Source organism: Lytechinus variegatus, chromosome 17 (genome assembly GCF_018143015.1).
Source record: "Lytechinus variegatus isolate NC3 chromosome 17, Lvar_3.0, whole genome shotgun sequence".
In the NCBI taxonomy this organism is placed as follows: Eukaryota; Metazoa; Echinodermata; class Echinoidea; order Temnopleuroida; family Toxopneustidae; genus Lytechinus; species Lytechinus variegatus.
This window is the reverse complement of record NC_054756.1, coordinates 7,733,925-7,740,002: the sequence shown is the minus strand read 5'-3', so window position 1 is coordinate 7,740,002 and position 6,078 is coordinate 7,733,925. Positions and strand designations below refer to the sequence as shown.

General features: G+C 37.7%; 1 long non-coding RNA gene across 1 annotated transcript; it reads left to right on the top strand.

Moving 5' to 3' along the window:
• The first annotated feature begins 4,122 nt into the window (after positions 1-4,122).
• Positions 4,123-5,805, top strand: LOC121430817. Its single transcript, XR_005972073.1, has 2 exons — positions 4,123-5,248; positions 5,285-5,805. It is a non-coding gene; the product is annotated as an uncharacterized LOC121430817 (long non-coding RNA).
• The last annotated feature ends 273 nt before the right edge of the window (positions 5,806-6,078 follow it).

Below are 6,078 nucleotides of genomic sequence, written 5' to 3'. Positions count from 1 at the left end.
AATTTTAAGCTCGCGCTTCGCGCTCGCATTATTTGACCAGTGAATTACATACCCACTTAATGGCACTGTCCTTAAAATGTCTCTATTAGGTCAGTATATCTGGCGCGCTTTGCGCGCTCATTAAGTGACTAAAATTTTTTTGCTGGTGCCCCCCCCCCATGCCGTGACCCACGGTACGCCACTGACTTCAGGGAATCCTTGCCAAGAGTATCGTTTTGTTTCCAATACTTGGTAAGGGTAGGGTTTCACACGCATTTTCAGAATGATGGAAAATACGTGTTTAGGGTGCCTTTCGAGACCCCATGGTCGCGCATGGTATTCACTTGTCAATGGATCGAAGTGCCCCCCCCCCCGGGATGGCACAAATGTTTTATTATAGCTATAGGGGCAGGTGGGGGCAAAATAACAACAAGGGGCAAACGACGGACAGTTTTTTGCCTGTTCCAGTCCTGTTCACAAAATCGATTGCGAAACGTGAGCTAAAAAAAATCACAAAGACCGACCTCAAAAGGGTTAATTAACGGGACTAGCTGTTTGAAAATTTCTCACCTAATACTACTACGGATGGTAAAGAAATCGCGATCGAGGATCTAAAGAAATGATATTCTGAGGTAATAACTGGATTTTCTCAGTTTTGTTATTAACAGGATGGGTACTTGAAACAAAGGCGCCTAGCGCGAGCTGAATATTATTTTTTTTTTCATTAATATGCGGAATGCGTATTCTCTTTGCATCCTGACTTGAACAATGGATTTTTAAGCCATGCCTATGTTATCCTATGTATTAAGAGATTATTTACTTCTCTCACTCAACGACTAATTTCTGAAGTTTTGAAATATTGATTTTTTTTATTATTAAAAAAAAGGAGCCAACAATTATCTTAATGACCTGAAATATTGTCCAATAAATAACTACCGGACTCCCTTTATTTCATTCACTCTTCTAACCCTTCTTCCTTCTTTTTTTTGAGCAAGCAATAATCATGATAATCAAGGACAAGGGGCAAAGATCACAAGCCCCCTTGATTAGACAATGCCAATTTAGAAGTTAACTCATCCCTATTTGATTTCTGTCTTCTTTTCATATTTTTAATTCTCATACATATTGAAAAAAATATTTTCAAGGGACAAAATTGATTTGATTAAAGTGAAGTTCATTTTTTATTATAAAATAGTTGTGTGTGGCGGGACCGTCTTTATGATGATTGTAAATGAAATGCTATATAGGAAAGGGTTATCTGGAAATTTTTACGAGTTTATTGCGCATGGCATGCTTTACCTTAGAAAAATTCATTTCAGTTAAGCTGTCTGCGGGCTTGTCTGCGAGGGAACGGTGCAGGGGCCGCAGAACGGTTTTTGAAAGTGGGGAGGGGGCTGAAGCCCCCGCACCCCCCCCCCCTTGCGAGGGAACTTTGTATAGGGCCGCAGAACGGTTTGAAAGTGGGGAGGGGGGCTGAAGCCCCCGCACCCCCAACCACCCCCCCCCCCCTATTTCCGCGGACGTGGTGTTCTATTATGAGCAAGAAAATTCATCTATTTTTATTTTTTTTTAACCTATATTAGCATCGTAATACTAAGCATTTGCAATCAGATCAGTCAAGCTGTTGGCCATAATTTTAGATGTATCGAGCATATGCCTATAATATCTAGGGATCGGAGCTAACACTGACGTAATGGATGAGAAACTTTTTCTTCAAAATTTGAAGAGTGAAAAAAAAATGTTTGGAGAGCATTTTACAGCTGGAGTAGGAATTTAGGCGGCAGAAGCGGGGACGGGAGACGACACGTCCCCCTTAAAAACAGAAAGGAATAAAGATATAGAGCGGCGGAAGAAAGAAAGGGAGAGTGAGTGAAAGAAAGAAATTTTGACATTCTGAATGACCTAAAAACTCGACAGTATCTTACTTTACTACTCAACAGAATAGGACTATATGGAACAATACAATATTGATGCGAGTATACGAAGCGAGCGGAAACAAAATTGAGATTTCAGACCTAAAACACTCAAGCCATGTTTTGTAAATCAGGGAAAGGATGAGTCATTTGGGTCGTCTTCAATATGAGCGCGAAGTGCGAGCACAATATATTTTTTATATTCTGATCTGAAACCTTATATAATAGTTTGAGCACGTTTTAAATAATTAAAAGCTAGAATACCAAGTTGTGTAGCTGAACACTTGTTTAGATTTAGATTGAATGACCTAGTAGAATAGGGCATTCTAAATTATTTTTCTTTATTATTAAAATCAATAATGCCAGCGCGAAGCACGAGTTGAGCTGGTCTGAAAAACTTGTGGTGAATATATAAGCACTATTTCAAAGTGCACAGTTTATGAAAAATCTAAAAGGGGGGGGGGTCCTATATAAAAATGTTCATTTTCATTACATTTCTGCGGCATTTGTCACACCTACCACACTTCCGGGTGCTTCCTATGGAAAATAATACACGCAGCGCTACCAAGGATTTTTTTTGCAGGTGCTATATGGCCACAGCATCCCAGCCGGCCCACCTCCATGGGCCATGCATGGCCAACATAATATTATTTTAAAAAAAGTGCTTATAGATCGAATGTTTAGTTTTCTGGTTGGAAATCGAGATTTTCTGTTCGCGCTCATATCTTCATTACAACTGGGTTTTGAGGTCAGAATATCACCATTTTCAGCTCGCGCTTCGCGCTGGGATTTTTATTTTATTGTTGAGATATGTATCATCTCATTGCCTGCAAACATTCTTTATCAGGTTCCTTTTCGATCATGCTATATTAGTGATCGCAATATTCAAATGCTCAACTTTCTCAATATTTGTCCGATTTTTCTCAAACTTTTGTTAATCTATTTCTTTGATTTTTCTGTTTTCACACAAGCTTTCTTGGTCCAAAGTTTTCATTCTCCTTTAAAATTTTATAACTTTCTTATTTTACATCCGAATTTTGGCAAAAATTTCAGTGTTATGCTTGTTGAATTTTTCCCTTTTTATTCAAATCAAGTTTTGTTATGGGGTGCATGGGTGGATTCTGCCCAAAATGATTTCCTTATTATATACATGTTATCACCATTTTTTTTGCTTTGTTTCTATAGCTGTGTATTAAGTGTAGGGCCTATATACATTGTAAGTTGAGGTATAACCGGTGTGTTAAGCAGTGAATAAATCCTTCTTGAACAATCAATTCAATTCAATCGATGGGGGAATTGTGACGACTCATGATTCAATCAAAATTCCAAGTTATTTTTCAGGTGTCACGCGTGTAAAACATTCTCCATAGACTTGTGTGTTAAAATGGCACTTAAAGGACAAGTCCACCCCAACAAAAACTTGATTTGAATAAAAAGAGAAAAATTCAACAAGCATTACACTGGACTTCAAAATCGGATGTAAAATAAGAAAGTTATGACATTTTAAATTTTTGCTTCATTTCACCGTACAGTTATATGCACATCTCGGTCAGTATGCTAATAAGGGAACAGATGGCATCCTTTCACTCAATATTTCTTTTGTATTTTATAGTATAAAATACATGTATGAAATAGTTTGAATTTCTCGTCATTGTCATGTGAAATGAAGTTTCATTCCTCCCAGAACAGGTGGAATTCCATATTATTTTAACATTTTGTGCTTCAGGCAAGGAGGTCCTAATCGTCAAATTCGTAAAAATGGAAATATTGTATAATTCAAACAATAAAAAACAAAAGAAATAGTGAGTGAGTGACATCATCAACTCTCTCACTGGCTCGTTTATATAACTATTTTGTTAAAAATAAGCGAAACTTTAAAATGTCATAACTTTCTTATTTTACATCCGATTTTGATGAAATTTTCAACATCGTGCTTGTCTGATTTTTCTCTGTTGATTCAAATCAACATTTTTTGCTGAGGTGTACTTGATGTTTAAGAAAAATTCATAAAAAAATAAATGTGAAATTAGAGGGTCGAATGTTTTACTTCCTTTGGATAGGATATATCTGACATTCCATATCTGACCAGGAAAGGGTACCGTACTAGCCAGCTCATTTTTAAAATAAATTGCCATTTGTGAAGATAACTATGATGGGATCAAATTCATCAACAGTAAAACAGCCCCAATTCTTCCGCCACTCAAAAATAGTTCCAAATCTAGTAATTCCCTTCAAGTTGAATTAAGAAGACGATTCAAAATATTGAGATATTTACATTAATAGCAACCTTACAACCCACCAAACACTAAGAGGTGATTCGACCCCCCATTTTCTTTTTTCAAAATAGTGAATTTGAACGATTTATCCCTACTCATTTTCCTCGAGTTCGTTCCTGCAATGCCTACCGAGACGGGTGTTCTTTGACTGTGACGTCACCGGGGGTATCGTAGTAAACAAGGCAGTGCTGTTTTGTGTACTATGCACGTACGCCTTCATATTTACTTTTGTGTCAAAACTTCATTTTATCGCTATTGATTTTATGTGAACGATGTTGAAAGGAAGTAATAATTATCATAAGACATATTGTCAATAATATGACCCTACATTGTTAAAACTGTTCTTCTTTGTAGCAATTTTAGACGATTTTAATGCCTTGTTTTCGTTCCGGACTGTGTCCGTGGCGAAACAATTGAATAAACTGCAGTTGAAGTTGTATTTCGAGCCGGAGAACTTGCAAAAAGGAAATGATTAAAATTATATTTATGGCCATACTATTATTCCAAATATGTAAATTCCCTCATAATGATACCATAGACCCTAAAGGAATAATTTCAAGACGAATAATATGAAATTTGACCAAGATCTTCTCACCAGTCGATAACGTAGCAGACGTGTTATCATGATATATTTATCCGCGTGTGACGCGGCTCTTGCAAAAAACACAGTTGGTTGCGGAATTGCTTTGTGCCGACCGGCCACCCGCTCCGGGGCAGCTAGCTGTCGAGCTGCCGGACCGCATACCTTTCATGCTGTCTTGAACTCACTTGCGAATTGCATTTGTATGTTTGACGGTGACCTCTAGCGTAATTAAATATACAGGTAGAAAACAACTCGGGAGGCCGAGAAGAATAGTAAGTTGATTCAAGATTGTTCTGTGGAATGAGCCATGAGTGGAAATGATCCACAGGATATAAAAATGGTGTCAAAGACAAAAGGAAAGAAGAAAAAGACGTCAGGGGATTGCTGCATGGTCATGAACTGCGGTTCGACCATAGAGATATATATGGGGATGGTCTGGGGGTCGACATACCAGAACACTTCCCCACTACAGTGCAGTACACACTCAATGCCTGGGTGTACTTGAGTGTATTGTACATGTATATAGCATATAGGCATGCAGCGCGCGCAGAGCTGAGCTAGCCGCCGGAATTACTTTCCAGCTACTCACTTGATGGAACATCGTGATAAAATAAATGAGAAATAGTGAAAATATCATTCAATAACTCACTGTTTTCAATCTTTCATCATGATTTAAGAGTTCATGATAGTTATTCATACTGTTCTTTATACAGGTAAAGTAAAGATTTGTACATATGATTCCTATTTGTTTGATTTGAGTTGCTTTGACAAAAAATTGTAAAATCATCTTTCACTCTCTGCATAGCATTTCTGTATTACACCCAGGCACCTCTTACACTAAATTCCCTCCGGTGACGTCACACTCAGAGTGATTTTTCTGTACACTCGTCTCTCGGGCTCTGACAGGTGGCTAATTTCATAGACTTTCAAAGCAAAATATCGAGAAGGCAGAAGATTTTTGTGACATGCTATTTGTTTGAACAACTGATATATACTTTATATTATGTGTGGAAACCATATTTATGGAAACTCACCCCCTTCTTAATTCAAGTTTCAGTCCTAGTCAATTACCATTTCTAGAATCAGAGTTAGATTTTGAATCATAGGCCTAGTATTAGTACACTTTTATCAATCAGCAATATCAAATTGAAAAAATCGAATGGGTTGGGTCGAACGAATATATTAGCCCTCCTGATGTAATTAGGTTCGTGGTAAAGGCCCCCTCCATAGAGATATATTAGTATACATCTCTATGGCCCCCTCTGAACTGGAAATACGTATTTCCAGAATTCAGTGTAGGCCCCCTCCCTTCAAATTATTTTTCGTC